Source organism: Oryctolagus cuniculus, chromosome 9 (assembly GCF_051225735.1).
Source record: "Oryctolagus cuniculus isolate XC-2025 breed Fujian yellow rabbit chromosome 9, ASM5122573v1, whole genome shotgun sequence".
Classification (NCBI taxonomy): Eukaryota; Metazoa; Chordata; class Mammalia; order Lagomorpha; family Leporidae; genus Oryctolagus; species Oryctolagus cuniculus.
Genome location: NC_142875.1, coordinates 38,683,328 through 38,702,685, shown reverse-complemented (window position 1 = coordinate 38,702,685; position 19,358 = coordinate 38,683,328). Strand labels below are relative to the sequence as shown.

Below are 19,358 nucleotides of genomic sequence, written 5' to 3'. Positions count from 1 at the left end.
GGGAGGACTGGTTAGCAGCACAGGGCACAGTCTGCCTCCTCCTAAAGAAAACCTGCCGTAGGGCCAACCCAAAGGTCAAGTTCTCAGACCTACAGTTGGGGCAGTGGAGATCCCCCTGGGACAGGCTCCTCTGACTTAGCACTCACCAGTCAGAATGCCCCCTTTCCTGTCCACCAGGGTAAATGTGATCTTACCCAAACCACAGTCGTTGGCGAGATTCAGATGGATTTGTGATTTGTGGGGAAGTGTGACCAGAGCTGCTAGTCTTCATCTACTTCATTCTGATGGGTGACCCTGGTTAAGGCTAGCATGGCCCGAAACACAGGGGAGAAAGTGGTACACGGATGAGGAAGTGACAGACGATGCTTGGAATATTCCTGGATAACAAAAAGGCACCATTTCTACCAAAGAGCGGAGGCGCACAGCACAGCAGCATGCCAGGAGGGCTCAGCTGTGATTCTATTTAATTCAACAAATATTTATTCTGCATCTTTTGCCAACTCAAATTTAAGAAGGACTCCAAATTACATTTATATCCTCAGGGTAAAAAAAAAAATGGTACTGGAACAGACAGTAGGCATTTAATAAATGTAAAAATTAAAAAAAAAAAAAAAAGGAAAAGGAAAAGAAAAAGAAAAAGAAAAAAAGACAGGAAGGAGAGGAAGGAGGAAGGAACTTCTACCTGACAGGCATTTGCCAAGTACTGAGATTTTGAAGGTGAGTGATACGGCAAATGAGCTTCAGAGGGGGCTGCCAGCGATTTAATCAGGGCTGCTCCCTACTTCCTGATCTAGCTTTGAATTAATCAGTTCTTCTTTCGTGGAAGAATAGACTAAATGAAAAAAAGGCCAACTATTTTTTATTAATTAAGCTGCAGGTTTCCATTACTAAAATTGTCACAGCAAGAATGTGAAACAACAGCCCTCACTCCTGCCACATTAGAATCATGGTCTTCAATGTGTCATCTACTGGCATTTGAGCCCTGTGCCACCTAAATTTCCAACTACATCACAGCCTTTGGGGGTAGGTAAAGACACTTGTATTTTTAAATACTCATGAGTTTCTACTCCGCATCAAATATGGAGAACCACTGCTCGGTAAACAATGCTATGTGGTTTTCTGCTCAAGATCCATCGTGAAACTGCTAAGCCGAAACAGAAATCTCACCTACATTTAATGTGTATGTTTATAGCTTCTACCGCAATGTATGAACAACTCAGTGGTTTAACAAACATCAACCACTTTGTCTTCCTGACCAAAATCTTATAAAAACAAGAGTACAGAATTAGTTGACACTAATAAAACAACCAAAAAGTGGTGCGCACACACGTAGACACACACACACACACACACACGCCTTTTATATTAAAGCTTACAGGACAAACACTCTGACAAAAAAGTATCTCTAAATTGCAGAGAAGTAATTACAGTATCATTAAAGGTTTTCAAACACAGTTCTGACATTAATTTGAAGATTTTAAGTAAAATTACCTATACCACTTTTTAAAAGCAGCTCTAAACAGCCAAAAGCTGCAAACAGGCTGACGCCCTTGAATACCATGTCTTTCAAAAGCTGGTCTCCTCATGTTCTAAAATTAACTGTGGTAATGGCTGCATAGCTCTATGAATATACTAAACACCCCTAAGTTGTAACTTAAAAGTAGTGAATAATAACTCAATAAAGCAGTTATGCTTTTCAATTTTGACTTATTTCACAGGCAGAGACACAATGAGAGAGCTTCCATCTGCTAGTTCACTACCAAAACGTCCTCAACAGCTGGCTGAAAGCCAGGAATGCAATCCAGGTCACCTCCCAATTACTTGAGCCACCATCCCTGCCTTGCAGGGGCTGCATTCGCAGGAAGCTGGAGTCGGGAGTCAGAGCCGGGTATTGAACACAGGCACTCGGACATGGGACGTGGATGTCTTAACCAACAGGCTAACCGTTTGCCCTTGCTATATCGTTAAAGAACATACATGTTTTTGAGAAACAGGTTTTATTTTCTTTGTTAACTACATTTCAAATGAGAGTTTCTTGGCACTCTTGTGCCACTGTAACAAAATCACTTTAGGAACCGAAACATATTGCCTCATGGTTCTGCAGACCAGGACATCCTAGATCAAGGCATCAGCAGACTGGCTTTCGGGTGAGAACCACTGCTCTGCTTCCAGGATGGCTCCACCCTGACGCTGCATCCTCCGGGGGAGGACACTGTATCCTTCCAGAGTGGCAGGGAGAGAAGAAACCGGCTAAAAGCTGCGCGAAGTCTTTTTTTTTTTTTTTTTTTTTTAAGACTTATGTATTTATTTGAAAGGTGGCGTCACAGAGAATCTTCCATCTGTTAGTTCACTCCCCAAATGGCCAGGGAAGGTCATGCCAATGCCAGGAGCCTAGAACTCCATCTGGGTCTCCCTCAGGGGCGGCTGGGGCCCACGTAGTTGGGCCATCTGCTGCTGATTTCCGAGGTGCACTAGCAGGGCACAGGAGAGGAAGTGCAGCTGCAGGATCTGAACCAGTGCTCATGTGAAATGCCGCCACCACAGGCGATGCCTTAACCCACTGCACCACCATGCCAGCCACCATGCAGCCAGCTTCGTAAGGGCCTTAATCTCAACCATGTGGAGAGGCACCCTCAGGACCTAATCACCTCGTTCAGGCCCCAGCACTGACCCACTCACCACTGTCACACTGGCTCAACACCTCAACTGTGGAGGGGACGTATTCAAACCACAGCACGGTGCACACACTAGGAGTGTTCCAAACACATTCATATAAATCATTTTAATGTTAAATCTCATCTCATTCTCATGCTCCTCAAAAATCAAGGGTGCATTCTGTGAAAGAACTGTGCTACAATCGCTTTTTTAAAAAAATCAACCTATAGCAAAAAACCTGCAACAATGCAAATTAACAGTAAAGTGCTGTAATTGACAGTATCCTAATTGGGCAGGAAGGAAGGGGACCAAGGGCGAGTAAGTCAGTGAATCACTCAGCATGACATCCTGGAAAAGAGGCAGGCCTAGGAGCTAGCAGTCCAGAATCCTAGTTCTGACCCCATCATTTGTGAGGTGAGTATCCTGGGATAAATTTCTCAACATGGCTATAAAAATTATATATCACAAATTCACTGTGTATACATGCTGAAGCAACGTCTAAGACACCATTTGCAATTGTCCTGTGGATTAAAACATAGTGTTGAAATTATCTGGCTTTGTTACAAAAAGAGAATGGACAAGTCCTCAGAGATTATCACTTTGTTGAAGAATCTCCAAAATGTTGTTCTCCACCCACTTTCCCTTGTAGCAGCACTGAAACTGCTTACATTTTTCTCATTGACAAGGGGGTGACATATTTGCCTTTCAGAAATGAGTAAACTCTAAGCCCTCCACTTCACTATGGAAAAGCAGGGATGACAAGGAAACCAACTGCTGGCCTGGTCTCCCTCAATTGCCCTTTAGACCAAGGAGGACACCGTGTGCTTCATAATACTGCACTGACTGCATGTGAGGTTTGCTTGCTTTGTGCTGTTTTTGACAAGGGTCCCAACCAGCCAGAGTAAAGCAAAAAGGCCAGAAGAAACAATGACTGAGGGAGATGGGAACTCTGCCACCTAGAACAGAAGATTTATACAGATGTGTTAGTGGGTTTTAACTCGAAGGGCCCGTATTTACAGGAAAGGCGCAGATCCAAAGTTGCACGCACAGAACTAAAAGTTTTGGGGGCAGGTGTCGGATGCCACTTGGGGCACCCACAAGCCATATCCGAGTGCCTGGTTTGAGTCCTGACTAAGACTCCACTTCTGAGCCAACTCGAGTCCGGGGATCCTAGCCACACAGGAGGGAGACCAGACTGAGTTCAGGACTCCTGGCTCTGGCCCAGCCCAGCCTTAGCTGTGGCAGGTATTTGGGGAGGGAACCAGCAGATAAAAGATCTTACTTTGTCTGTCTGTCTCCCCATCTCTGTCTTTCAAATCAAAGGAAAATAAACCAAAATTTAAAGGAAAAAAATTGAAATTTTTAGAATACTGAAGTCTCCTCTTTCATAAATTCTATCACAGTGATAATCTGCCAATTAGTTGTCCCATCTCAAAGAGTCGTACTTTCCTCCAGAGTACGCACCTGGGAACCCAGGATGAAACCCACATTATTAACGATGCTTTCCCACTAGAAATGCAGGGCACGGGAGGGTGGAAATGTTTCTCCAAACTGTCACAACCATTACATAAAACTATTGTAAGGCATAATTACAAATGGTCACGAATTTAATACTATTACTTAATTGAATCTTCCAGTCTTTCGTAAGGATTAATTACCTGTTATATTAAATTTCCCTCATTGTGTGACGATATGGAAATATATAGACCCACATATGTGTGAACAGCTCAACTGTAATTAATGATGCACTTTTATTCCCTATTATTGTGTGGAAAACACTCTGACACAAAATAAATGAAGCATAATCATTCAGAGTAATGATTCAAGTATTCTGATTAATGACACCAAACAGCTTCTCTGTTCTTGAGTTAAATTAAAACATTTACAGTCTGGAATCCATAAGGGTATCCCTAAACGAATGTTTTCTAGAGAAGCATTTTCCCTCACAAAAATCACCTATCCTAGCTTCATGGGAAATAAGTTCCCAGAGATTGTAAAATGTACTATTGTTTAATGTGAAAATTAAGCAACACAAAGCCTGCCAATTAAACCATTATACAAAGCTAAGCTGCCTTCAGAGGTGTTCAAACGTGTGGAGAGGGGGAGGGGGAGGGGAGAGAATGTGCACACTAGACCTGAAGACATATGGTAGTCCGTTCCCACGGCTGGCACTCTGGAAATGTTTACCCAAAAAATTCTTTTATAAATGCTGCACATGATATTTTCAGAATGTTCTTTAACTGTACAGAACAATACTGTGGTTCACTTAGCTGAGGTGCCTGGCGTGGTCAGATTCCCCAGGGGTAGAACGAGAGGTTACCAGGGGCTGAAACGATGGGGAGTGAGAGAACGGGCTGTCCATTTTACAAGATGAAAAAACTTCTAGGGACAATGGTGGTGATGTTTGCACAACAATGTGACTGAACTTAAATGCCACTGAACTTCAAAATAATTAAATTGTATATTTGCATTACACACAAAATAATTAAATTGTGCATTTGTATTGTATGTACTTATATTTTAGCACAATTTCAAAATAATTGTTATAGAAAGAAAGGTACAAAATAAAATTACAAATCTACAAAACTCTTGACCGAGAAAGAATCTACATTCAGCCCAAAGATAGGTAACTTTTCCTTGACCACTTCCATCTTTGCAGAAACACTAAGTCTTCTTCCAATGGACAGGAAACAAAGTTCTGCATTCTTCTATCAACTCCAAAAACCGGTCTGCAGAGAAAGATTTGGCAAAGTTCTTGCTCACACCTAGCCAGCGATTAAGAATCGCTAATGAAAGATTTCCTGACACCTAAACCTATTAAGAGGGCTACTGTCAAGGAAGCGAAGAGGGGAAGGATGGAAGAAGAAAATACCAACTGCTGGCAAGGCTGTGACAATCTGGAACCTGCGTGTACTGTCAGTGGGATTCTAAATGGTGCAACCACAATGGAAAACAGGGTTGTGCTTGGTTCTTCAACAACTAAACATAGAACTGCCTGCTCTGGCAACCCCAGTTCTGGGTATATACCCAAAAGAACTGAAAGCAGGGTGTGGAAGAGATACTTTCCAAACCGGTGTTCACATTAGCCCTATACATGATAGCCAAGAGATGCAAATAACCCAAATGTCCAAAGAATGAGTGGTATGCACATACTGTACAGTGCTATTTAGTCAAAACAGAAGGAAATTCTATTACATGTTATAACATAGGTGAACTTGGAAGACATATGTTCAAGCCAATCAAAAAAGACAAATACTATCTATTCTAATAAATGACTAATCTACAGTAGACAAATTCCTGGAAATAGAAAATGAAACAGTGGCTACCAGTAGGTAGGAGAAACCGGAAATGAGGAGTTGTGTAAAAGACATGGCGTTTCATTGTGCCAAACAAAAAAGTTCCAGAAGTCTGTTGAATAACTTCGCAATATACTGTGAATTTACTTATCACTACTTAGCTGAATGCTCAAAAATGGGTAAGGGATTTTTCAAGCAATATGTGTATGTATGGATTTCAAAATTTCTGCACCAAAAAATATTTTAAGTCCATTTTCTACCTAGCTCTTGAAGTATCCTCGTACATGTTAGATAAATGCATAAGACTTTCTTACCCCATCTCTCAAACCTACTGACTTGGAATTTCTGGGGGTTGGGATAAGATAACTCATTTGTGGAAAGGCTTCCCAAATGACAGACTTGGAAAGCAGAGGTCTATCAATTACATTACAATTCACAAATTGCAAATAACACAAAGGCAGCCATACTCAACACGTCATTTTGTTTTTATCAACTGTTTATAGGTATATGGAAAACACTGTCCACGATAGCAACTGATCAGCTTAGAAATGTTACTTTAAAAGGGAGGTGGATTGTCATACTGAAACTGATGGGAACACAGACAAAGGAAGCCCCTTCCAACCTCCACAATACTCCCTCTTCGGACACCACTAAACTAAAACCTCTCAGCAGAGCCCAGCTCCCAGGTCCCTGGAGCAGCTGTTTCTGCACCACACTACTCTGGTTTAAGTAGAGCACTAAGCCTTTTATTGGATCTGCAGGTGTCCACACACCCTCTGGTATGAAGTTACCACCTGAGAGGGATCCTGGCCCAGAGAGTCCCAGAAGCTAGTTAAAGTAGCTAAACAGCAAGATAGTAACTGCGCAGATAGAACTGCTCTCATAACCTAGCTCTGCCATGGAACTGCTAGATGGTTTTAAGCAACACACTGAACCTCAGTGACACCATGGAGGATTAACAGGGACGGCAACAATCACACACTTGTCATGAGGATTCACTGAGATAACATATGTAAAACACTGAACACAATAAATGGTGGAAAATAAGTACTCAGTAATTGGAAGATGACATTATCAGAACTACTGCCTCCATCTTCTATCTCCTCTATAATTAAAAATAATCTTAAGTACTAGAGATTTCAGTACTAATCATTATTAGTATATATGGCTTTTTTCCTATACTTCTAATTTACCTTAACAACCACATTTAATATTATATTTTTCTATGTTCATTTGAGACTCAGTATACAATATTAAGTGATCAGTAGACATTTGATTTATCAAGTCACCATTCCCTCAACAGATAGTAATAATGGATTTGCCATGTCAAGGCACCATCCTGGGCCCAGGGAACACACTGACCTCTACAGTGGAATTTGATTCCTTGTAACACCATAAACACATATACAACATCATTACATGCACATATGGAAAGCCTCCATCAACTACAATAATTTGTTCCCCTACTCCACTCTTAAGAGAGAATCTCAGAAAGCAGGTATCATTATTCAAACTAACAATTCAACTGTATACACTACAGTATCTCAGATTCAGCCCTCTCAAACAATGGGTCAGTCTAAAAATAAAAAATATGTATATAAGGACACTCGAAAAAGTATGGGAAAATGGATTAAGAGGTAACTTTGGGGTCAGCACTGTGGTGCAGGTCAAGCTGCCACCTGCAACACTGGCATCCAATATGGGCACCAGGTCAAGTTCTGGCTGCCCACTTCAGCTCCAGCTCCCTGTTAATGGCCTGGAAAGTAGAAGATGGTCCAGCTGCTTGGGTCCCTGCATCCTCAGGGGAGGTCTAGAAGAAACTCCTGGCTGGTGACTTCAGCCTGGCCCAGCCCTGGCAGTTGTAGCCATTTAGGGAGTGAACCAGCAGATGGAAGAGCTCTTTCTCTCACTCACTCTCTTTCTGTAACTTTGCATTTCAACTAAATGAAATAAATCTTTAAAATATATTTTAAAAATGTTTATTCTGGTACAAAAATTTTGAAATACAGGCATTCAGTTTTTACTAATATGCATTTTCCCATAAACTTTTTGAAGACCCTCACATGCATGCATGGGCTTCAATTTGTTTTTCCACCAAAAAAAATTTATCTCAAAATTCCATTTTCCACAAACTTTCCCAGTACTAGTAAGAGAGCCAGGATGAAAAAGCCAAAGAATGTAATCTACAAAAAGTATCATGTTGCAAAATTATTTAATCAAGAAATGAAATTCACAGAAAAAGATTTTCATGCATGATACTATATAATATTAACATTCAGAGATTGAGCTTTCTCTCCCCAATTCCAAAATGTCCTATTCTTAGGTAAAGTTTCTCACAGTTGGGTAAAAAGTGTGAGCTAAAAAACGTATTGAGGAAATTTCTCCATTAGTAGCTATAAAAGTGATTGTTCAATATTAAACTCAAGAATCTGTCAATAAAGCAAAAGCACACTTTTCTGCATTCAAATGCATTACACTTTGTTCCCCCTCACCACCTTTCCCTCTGAACCACACCAACAGCCTCACTGCCCCCACCCTTGTATTCCACACTGAGTTGACTTAGACTTCTACCCCTCTAAGAATGACCAAACACAAAATGTTTTTAGTGAAGAGGAACATGTCTATATTTTTGTACAAGATGAGTATCCAGTTTGCTATTTCTGGCAAAAGGGCAAGGAACATCCAAGGCTGTCAGAATAACTTTTATCTCTTGTGATTTAACTAGACCTTTAGCAAGCACAGATGATAACTTCAAAGGAAGGAAAGGATTTTTTTTTTCATGATTAAACAAATAGAACTGGGGAGTATTTTCCGCAGGCCAAGGAGTTGGGGAGAGGACACACTGACATATCTTCAGGCGAAAGTTTAGTTGGTCAGAAAATGTTGAGAAAGGAAAAGTAGAAAATAAAAGAATTATGATTTTTGCACAACATAAAGCAAAATTTAAAAAGTACAAGCAAAGTAAAGAAAAATCTTTCAACAGAGGTAACATAGCATAAAATTTAAACATACAGAAGCATGACTTTGAGACAAGGAGTTTAACATTGGTTATCTGATTGCAATCTTTAAGTATGTTGGGCAAAGTACATAAGGGACTCAAATATCCTGGCTTGAAAAGGGTGTGGCCCACAGGCATCCTTTCTAGATCAATTATACCTGTCTTATAAAGAGTAAACAAATCCAACTGAACCCATTTCATTTCAACAAGCATTTATGGAATACATTCCCAAGTGCAAACCCCAAATGCTCTTAGATAGATATGTAACTCCAACCCCAAGTGTAAGCCACATAACTCAGATCACAGCTTGTTTCCCAAAGTTTGTACAATTAGTTTTTTTTTTTTAAAGATTTTATTTATTTATTTGACAGGTAGAGTTACAGACAGTGAGAGAGAGAGACAGACAGAAAGGTCTTCCTTTTTTCCGTTGGTTCACCCCCGAAATGGCCGCTATGGCTGGAGCTATGCCAATCCGAAGCCAAGAGCCAGGTGCCTCCTCCTCCTGGTCTCCCATGCAGGTGCAGGCACCCAAGCACTTGGGTCATCCTCCACTGCCTTCCCGGGCCACAGCAGAGAGCTGGACTGGAAGAGAAGAAGCCGGGACTAGAACCCGGTGCCCACATGGGATGCTAGTGCTGCAGGCAGAGGATTAACCAAGTGAGCCATGGAGCCAGCCCCCAAAGTTTGTACAATTAAGGATGAAATAAGTATTAGGTTCAGCGACATAAACTTGACAAGTTTTACAGCTCAAAAATAATTAAATAATGGTAATTTCATGGGTTCAGCTGGATGTACAATACCAACCATTAAAGTTGACCAAAGGGGCTAACACTGTGGCATAGCAGGTTAAGCCTCAGTCTGCAGCACCGGTATCCCATTTGGATGCTGGTTCAAGTCCCAGCACTTGACTAAATCCAGAATAGTTGTGGCACAACAGACTAAGCCACCACTTGAGATGGTTGCATCTGGTGTTGGCAGTGCTGCAATGGAGTCCCAGCTACCCTGAACTTCTGATCCAACTTCCTGCCAATGCACCTGGGAAGGCAGTGGAAAATCGCCCAAACACTTGGGCCCCTGCACCCACATGGGAGACCTGCAAAGAAGCTCCTGGGTCCAGGCGAAGATCAGCTCAGCTCCAGCCATTGTGGCCATTTGGGGAGTGAACCAGCAAACAGAAGACCTCTCTCTCTCTCTCCCTCTCACAAATAGATCTTTAAAAAGAAACAAAATAAAAGCTGACAAAATAACTGAGAAATACGTGTCTATGCAGAATGACTATTAGAGAACAGAGGCTGAAATACCAAAAAAAAATCATTCATTTTGACTTTGGAAAGCAGGATAACTTCTTGGAAGCTGGTAGCATACGAATCAGGCGTGAAATGTGGAGAGTTGGAATCATTAAAGAGAGTATGTAGTTAAGTAGAAAGCAGCAGATGGGGATTTGAGACGGGGGAAAAACAGGAACGTAAGCAGAGGATTATAAAGTAAAATACAATAATTCAAATAGCCAAAATAGGTATTTCACTGGTGCAGAACAAGTATGTGAGTTCCCTATTAAGAAATACTATAGATTGAACTCTCTAAGTGAATTTGACATGTTTTATAATCCAATATATACTTGCAAGGAAACAAATATATATTCTAATAAAACAGAGGGAGAGCATAAAATCATCAAATCAACCTGACTCCCTATAACAGATACAAAGTTTTTCAACTTCCTAGAAGTGCAATACAACACACTAAGAGTCCTCTTTCTGGTACAGATACTACAGAACCACAAATCAGATCATTCGATTCTGTGCAGGGATTGGCAATAGATTTCCCCTACTGTCCTCTGCCCCAAATATCAAGGGACCTCCTTTTTAAAGATTTACTTATTTCTGTTTGTTTATTTGCTTGAAAGGCAGAGTAACAGAATTTTTCGTTCACTGGTACACTCCCCAAGTGGCCACAACTGCTGGGGCTGGGCCAGGCCAAAGCCAAGAGCTCCATCTCAGTCTCCCACATGGGTGGCAGGAACCCAAGTTTTTGGGCCATCTTCTACCGTCTCCCAGGAACATTAGCAGGAAGTTGGGTCAGAAACTGAGGGTAGCTGGGACTCCAGTGAGGCACTCCAACACCAGATGCAACCATCTCACGTGGTGGCTTACCGTGCTGTGCCATAACTGCCCAGGATTTAAAGGTCAAGTTCTTCCCACCACTCCACTTACATCTCCCAAGAAGCAACCATTATACATTTACCATGGTGGTGACAAAGTGTAATAATCACTAGAGCTTACAGAGTGCTTTGTGGGAATGTAGGCTTTTGCATGATTACAAAGACGGTAATCTGCGCACTTTTACCCCCAGTAACAGTGTTCCACTTAAGCTTTAGGACTGTATTTAAATAGATGGCTTGAGAAAGAACAAAGTCAAAAGGAATACTGTAGGTGTAGTCTAAATTTAGAGTGAGTAGGAAACATCAGGAGCATTTTTATCTACTCCATCAAACAATAAAACCCTCTGAGCCAGCAACACAAAGTGGCCAAGATAACAGAAGATGGGAATTGTTGCTTCGCTTATGGGAGAGAGACAGTGTGCTAATAAAAGTATTCATTAAAGGGCACATAAAGTCTTTTCACCATTGTTTGCAGGAAGTTGTTTTAGTTCTCATAAAGAGAAATGTTAAATATCATGTTATATAATATAAACATTGGACTCAACTAATATACTACAGTCCTGTATCATAACCAGTTAAGACATGGCAAAGAACAGTCAGAGGGCCCAAAGGAGGAGGTAGGCCTATAAAAATAACACAACTGGCCGGCGTGCGGCTCACTAGGCTAATCCTCCGCCTGCGGCGCCGGCACCCCGGGGTCTAGTCCCCATTGGGGCGCCGGATTCTGTCCCGGTTGCTCCTCTTTCAGTCCAGCTCTCTGCTGTGGCCCAGGAAGGCAGTGGAGGATGGCCCAAGTGCTTGGGCCCTGCACCCGCATGGGAGACCAGGAGGAAGCACCTGGCTCCTGGCTTCACCGGCGCTCTGTAGCAGCCATTTGGGGGGTGAACCAATGGAAGGAAGACCTTTCTCTCTGTCTTTCTCTCTCTCACTGTCTAACTCTGCCTGTCAGGAAAAAAAAAAACACCAAGAAAGAAATACACAGAGAAAAGCACCTACAATCAAACCCACATGACCACTGAACAGCATTCTAATTGCTCCACCTTTCAAAATCTTTTTGCTGAAGACTTCTCAGTATCTTTTGTGTTCTTATTAACACATGCAAAACTGGGGAATCCTCATCTCTTACCCCAAAGGTCACATAAAATTTATGTTAAGGTATGAATACAAAACCCACAGTCCACAGGTTCTTTCCCGAGCTACAGCCCAAGACAGTGAGAGAACTTAATGCAAGAAACACAGGACTAGCATCAACACAAGCACCGCCACTGTAGATGCCCTTGCTACCAACAGCACTCCTTGAGCAGCACAGCACTAACTAGGTTACACAGACTTCACACACTTCCTTGGAGGCACTACAAATAGTACCATCCCCATTTCCAGGTAAAACTATACAGGTCTGGAGAGATCCGGAATTCTCCTAAAGTTTAGCAGCCTTAAATGATGGAGCACGGAATCAACCCAGATCTTTGTGGTGCTGGTCCAGAGCTGGGACCCACCAAAGGGCCCAGGATCAAGGAGGAACCTGTCAACACGCCAACTCCCAGACTACCGTCAAAGGGTCTGATTTTAAGCATTTGGGATTAAGCCCAGGACTACACATCTTAATACACACATTTGTTATTCTGGTGAAACTGTATGCAGAACACTGAGAAATACTGTAATTCCATGCAGCTTCGAAGTACAAAGGCAGTTCTTTGCATTGGAACAGAGATTGCTGGTATCTGCTAAAACCTTAAATTAGACAAATGATCCCCTTCAGGATGGAAAAGCTACAGTATATTTTACATGTAAAATTATGAAAGATAAACTGAGTCTTCAAGATTTCATATAAAAATTGAATTAAATTTTTAAAAACCAATCATTCATTTTAAAAAATTATTACCTAATCACAAATACTGTTACCTAATCATCACCTGCTATTTTTGTTTTAAAGGCTCAAATCTCACATACTCCTTCTCCTTGTATCTTCTGAAATACATACTGTCTAGACACTTCATGCAGGTGCTCCTGAGAATGACCTCTGAGGTCAACTCGCTGAACAAGAAGTAGAGGGCAGGGCACAAGGAGTGAATTTCAGACATGGAACAGCAACTGCACACAGGAGCAGAAGCTCAACCCCCAGCAGAGCCTAAGACTAACTGTCCACACAGGTCCTCTGTCAGCAGTTATGCAGGTCAGAGACAAGACAGCAGAATGGCTTTTTGGGTTTTTTTGGGTTTTTTTGGTTTTTTTGTTTTGTTTTTTTTAACTTGACAGGATTTTCTCACCCATGAAAGTAGCTGATGCCCCAGGGAGAAATACAAAGAGAGGCTCAGATTCAATGCCAGGGTCCAGAACTGTTTTTACTGAAGCAACCACAGGTTAGCACAGGTACTGGGGTCAGCTACATTGTATGCAGCAGGGGCTCAATACCTAGTGAACACATATCTGAGATCCTAAATATATCCAGTGCTGGGCTAAAACAGTGATCAAAACATATTGGCTGCTCTCAGGGAGTTTATAATCTGATGGATGGCACATGTCCAGGCCCAGCTGGTTCCAGCATGTAGCCAAGATACTCCAAGCAAATCGCTTAAAAACTCATGAGTCCTAGGTTATTTTATTTGTCAACTAGGGAAAATAATAGGTCCTCCAGTTGTTAGTATCAAATGAGAATATCTGTAAAGTGTAAGATGCAATTAATTGGTATTTCTCAGTGCTTCATGGAGAAGAAAGCAGAATTAGGCTATCAGTGAGGCCCAATCAAAGTACAAATAATTAATGAGCAGAAAACAAGGAACTGCCACTTACTGCACCCAAGTGCATTGTTAATGAGAGCACTAATGAGCTGCATAGCCCAGAGTAGCTTTACCAATATAGTCTTATATACTCTTATTCTCAGAAACTTCACATGGGGAGTGACTGGAGGAAGCAGCATGCTACAGACTGGGGAACAAAGCATGGTCCAGCTCTGTCTCAGCATCAAGGGGCCCTAGGAGACAGAAGCCAGATAAAAAACTCCATGAAAGACAGAAGGCGAGCTCAGGCCCAAAGATAAAGCAATTCTTACTACCATTTGGAAAACCTTTTGCTTTGAAATTCCACCAAAGATAAATGCTCTCCCTTAGTGAAAATACTGGCTTCTACTATCTTTCAACTCCAACACACCCACCAACAAAAAGAGAAGAGCCATTATCAATATCATATCAAATGGAACTTCTATGTAAATAATCTCATTTGCACAGGGATCACAGGATTAGGATTCTGAACACCTAGATTACTATATTTCCTCTGCACTATACAGAGTTGCAATCTGAATGCCTCTCAAGGCCGAATTTTGTTTTTCTGACATCTAAAGATGGTAATATTAACTCTACCTTTTTTACAGGACTTTGGTGATGCCTAAATGGGATCATGAATGTCAAAGTATTCTGAAGCATAAAAATAAAAAAAGAATTATGTCTAAGGATAGAAACTTTAATTGCTTTGATTATATGGGTCTGAGGATGTTTTACAACAAAATATTTTAATTTTTTAGATTGTAATGATAAACCACTTTATGTCCAACATCCGGAGAACAGTATACAATAATTATTCTATTCTCTTACTGAAAATGTAACAATCATTTGTAGCACTCTCAATCATCAAAAAAGCAGTAAAACACCAAGTATAAATCCAAGCTTAACCTCCATCAAATTCCTTTAACTTAATTCACACAATAAGATACTACTTCTCAGTTAAGTTACGTGGCGAGTCCTGTAAATACAAACACATAACATCAGGACAACTTCCACCTCCACCACTCCTCTCCTGTCCCCAGGCCCACCAGAGGAAAAAAAAAAAAAAAGGTGGAGCATGGAAGATATACCAAATTCATGAACAAAATAGATTCTATCACTTTATTTTTAAAATAGATGTGTTCTCTCTTCCATTCATAAAAGAAACTAAATACCCTTGAACTACAGAAAACTAGTGACAGCATAAAATTACAGCTATCCCTTAAGAATATGATTGCAAAACAAATCCAATAATATACAAAACTACTTACATGCTACAACTGAGTCTTTTTATCCCAGGCATGGAAGGTTGGCCTACATTTGAAAATCAAATAATATACAACACCATAGCAACAGATGAAGAGAAAAAAACTATATGAACTCATCAATAGATTTAACAGAATCTTTTGATAAAATAAAACTCCTCTCTGGATAAAAACACGCAAACTAGGACCAGAAGGGAATTAACAGCACATATTAAAAAAGTTAAACTTATATTACTACAGTTTTAACAATTTGTGATTACTTTAAAAACTACTGACTATGGTTGAAATGGTCATTTTTCCATTCCACTGAAAGGCTACACAGTACAGGGGCAGGAGCCATTGCCAATATTTCCATTAAACTGCGATCTTTTTTTGCGTTTTACTGATTAAACATCTTATCTGCTAAAGCACTAAGCCTTTTTACTGTAATATAAATTTAAAATATATTATCTCAAAAATTAAAGAAAAGAGAGGGAGAGAAATGAAAGAGGAAAGGCATATCGTTATATTCTTAGAATTGTATCTATATCAACTGTTAAAAATAATTTAAAATTTAAATAATAAAAAAGAACACACAGCTAACATCATACTTAATGTAAACAACTGAGACACCAGGAAGGGCATCTGTTCCTACCACTCTAATTTAATGCTATAGTGGAAGTTATAACCAGGGAAATTAGGCAAGGGGAAAAAAAAAATAAATGAGAAGAAGAAAGGCATCTAAATTTAAATAGAAGAAGTAAAGCAAACTACTTGTAGATGAAATATTCTATATATAGAAAATTCTAAGTAACATACTAAGATTCGAGTTAATAAATTAATTCAGCAAGATTACAGAATACAGTTCAAATACACACAAAAAAATTGTTTCTACTTTTATAATGAACCCAAAAATAAAATTACAGAAGCAATTCTATCTATAATGGCATGAAAAAAAAACCTATGAAATTTAACAAGAGAAACAAAACATTGTTCAAAGAAATTAAAGATCTATGAATGAAAAAACTCCCGTATTTTTAAATTGGAAGCCTTACTGTTGTTAAAATGGCAGTATTTCCCAAACTGACTCAGAGATTCAATACAATCTCTATCAGAATCCCAGCTGACGTCTCCATAGAAATGATTCTAAATTTCAGATGGAATTGCAAAGGACCCAGAAGAGCCAAAAAGTATCCTGGAAAAAAAAAAAAAAAAAAGAAGTATTCATACTTCCCATTGCAAAATTTGCTACAAAACATCAATAAACAAGAAAAGTGTGGAACTAGCATAGGATCAATGAACTAGAAGTGAGAGTCCGGAAACAAGCCCACGTTACCTAAAATCAAGAGATTTCCAATAGGAGTGCCAGGGTTACTCGAGGGGAAAAGAACAGTCTTTTCCATGAATGGTGCTGAACAACTGGACATCACATGAGGGAGAATGATTTCTGACTCCTACCTCGTGCCATTTACAAAAACTAACTCAAAATGAACAAAAAAAGACCCAAGAGTAAGAACTAAAACCATAAAACTGTTGAAAGAAAACACAAGGGTGAATCTTTTGATCTCAGAGTCAACAACAATTTCTAGATATGATATCAAAGCTACAAGTAATGACAACAAAAAAGATCATCTTTTGACTGTCTCCATAGTTTTGTCTGTTGCAGAAGGTTATACAGTTGGAACCAGAGAGTATGTATCTTTCACAGTTCATGTCAGTTTCCTCCATGTCTTGTCATGGCTTGACGACTCATTTCTTTTTAGCACGAATAATATTTCTTTGTGTTGATATACCATAGTTTATTTACTCAGTCATCTACTTTAGGACACTCGGCTGCTTAAAAGTTTTGAATATAAATGTAAATTACAAATATAAATGTAAAATATCAGTAGTCACCTGGGGATATACCCAAAGGAAATAAAGTCAGAATATCACAGTTTTCCATACCCCCATGTTTATAGCAGCTCAACTTACAATAGATAAGATAATACGATCAACCCAGATCTCCATCAACTGATGACTAGATAGAAGTGTTGTATACGTACATGATAGAAGAGTACTCAGCCATAAAAAAGAATGAAACCCTGTCTTTCACAACAAAAGGGATACAACTGGAGACGATTATGCTTAGTTTAACAATCCAGTCCCAAAAAGACAAGTATCATATGTTTTCCCTGATTAGTGGTAACTAATATACAGAGTATAAAAAAAAGTAATGTATATGAGCAAAATGGGCATTTTGAGATTTAATTATTGTTTATAGCCCTTGTCTATACGCGAGTTTTTTCACTTGACACTTGTTGAATCCTTTGTTTGGTGGAGGGCTAAGCTTGTGATTGTGAATTAATTGTAGGCTTGTCATTGTGAAAATTAAAAGAATAAGAAGAGGATGAGAAGGGTGGGAGTGAGGGAGGTAGGGTAAAAAGGGTGGGGAGTATCATTATGTTCTATACTCCTAAAACTGCATATGTGAAACACATGAAATGTATTCCTTTTATATAAAATTAGAAAAAAAACAAAAACAAAAAAGATCAGTGGTTTGAAGGTGTTAAAAGGAGGAATGATCAATAAGCAGAGCCCACAAGGTTTTTTGAGCAGTGAACATTCTCTGTATGGTATCATGGTGGATGCACATCAATATAAATTTCTGCAAACCCACAGAAAGCAGAACACCACAAGCGAACACTAATGTAAACTGTTTTCTTTGGGTGGTAATTATGTGTCAAAGTAGGTTCACTGTAAGAAGCATCACTCTGCTGGATGTTGTTGAAAACATGAAAGGCTACACAAGTACAGGGGCAGGGGCTCTATGAGATACCCCTATCATGTAAGTGACTGTACACCATTTTCTTTAGTGCATGAATGGAGTACAAATATAGTCTTGGAAGCAACAATGTTGCTTTTTGAAGAAAGGCAAACTATGTATTTCCCTAGCACACTGAATCAGGTCTCAAAGATTTATCCAGAACTCTTCATTCACATATTTTTCTAGCTCCAGTATCTTACCTTACCTCTAAGTCCACAATTTTAACAATGTGAGCATACACCCATGCAAAATAATATGCATAAAAACAAGGAAAGTAAATACGGACTTCACAGATTTTAGCTACACTGGCATTCCATTTAATGAGAAAGGATTTTGTAAACCAGAAGTAACAATAATATGGCCATTGTGATTTGCTTGTGAATAACCTGAAGGAATTAAACATAAATTTTTAAAGAAAATTCTAGCTCCAAAACACATAATCATACATAAAAGAAAGCAGGATTAAGAATTCATACTCAGGGGCCAGTGCAGAGGCACAGCAGGTTAAAGCCCTGGCTTGAATTGCCAGCATCCCATATGGGCACTGGTTCTAGTCCCAGCTGTTCCTCTTGCAATACAGCTCTCTGCTATGGCCTGGGAAAGCAGTAGAAGATGGCCCCAGCCCTTGGGCCCCTGGACCCAAGTGGGAGACCCAGAAGAAAATAAAAACCTTTTAAAATAATCAGTATAACCTGCAGATTCTGATTATACAACCTCATACATTTCATATACATCTTTTGTATATGAGCACTGTACTCAAATATCTGTCATGTGAGTCATACACACAAATGAGTGCATTCATAGAAAAGCTGAAAATCTTGCTCATCCATCCAAATTAACAACACCTTAATCCTTCGGCACCAAAGAAAGTAGAGGGCAGTAGCTTTATTAATAACTATAAAACTTAAAATCTGGCTGACACCGCAGCTCAATAGGCTAATCCTCCGCCTGCGGCACAGACACATCGGGTTCTAGTCCCAGTCGGGGTTCCGGATTCTGTCCCGGTTGCTCCTCTTCCAGTCAAGCTCTCTGCTGTGGCCCGGGAGGGCAGTGGAGGATGGCCCAAGTGCACCCGCATGGGAGACCAGGAGAAGCACCTGGCTCCTGGCTTCGGATCGGCAACGCACGCCACCCTTAGCGGCCATTTTGGGGGTGAACCAACGGAAAAAAGGAAGACTTTTCTCTCTCTCTCTCTCTCACTGTCCACTCTGCTTGTAAAAAAAAAATAAATAAATAAAATAAAATAAAATAAAAAAAAACCTCTGCAGGGTCTTTGAAAACTATAGCTCTTGGCTTTCAAATGCACATGCACACACATTCATGGGGGAAAACAAATGATTCATAACACAATGGACTTCCCACTGCACTCTGTACTTTCCATCCCATGTCATGAACTTCATTTCTTTGCCCTGGATGACTTCCTGGTTTGGCTCCTCTCATCAGAC

The 19,358-nt window shown here is 40.1% G+C and overlaps 1 protein-coding gene across 24 annotated transcripts in view; it reads right to left on the bottom strand.

Annotated features, from left to right (window-relative positions):
• Positions 1 to 19,358, bottom strand: part of KLF12 (KLF transcription factor 12) — a 509,531-nt gene that overhangs the window by 444,961 nt on the left and 45,212 nt on the right. For 9 of the 24 annotated variants that reach the window (XR_016212833.1, XM_070048719.2, XM_089303614.1 and 6 more), the window contains one exon: positions 16,163 to 16,302. The exons of the other annotated variants lie outside the window; for them this stretch is intronic. The gene's annotated coding sequence lies outside the window, so the exon portion shown is untranslated. Of the gene's footprint in view, positions 1 to 16,162; positions 16,303 to 19,358 lie in introns of those variants that run through there. 24 annotated transcript variants of the gene reach the window in all.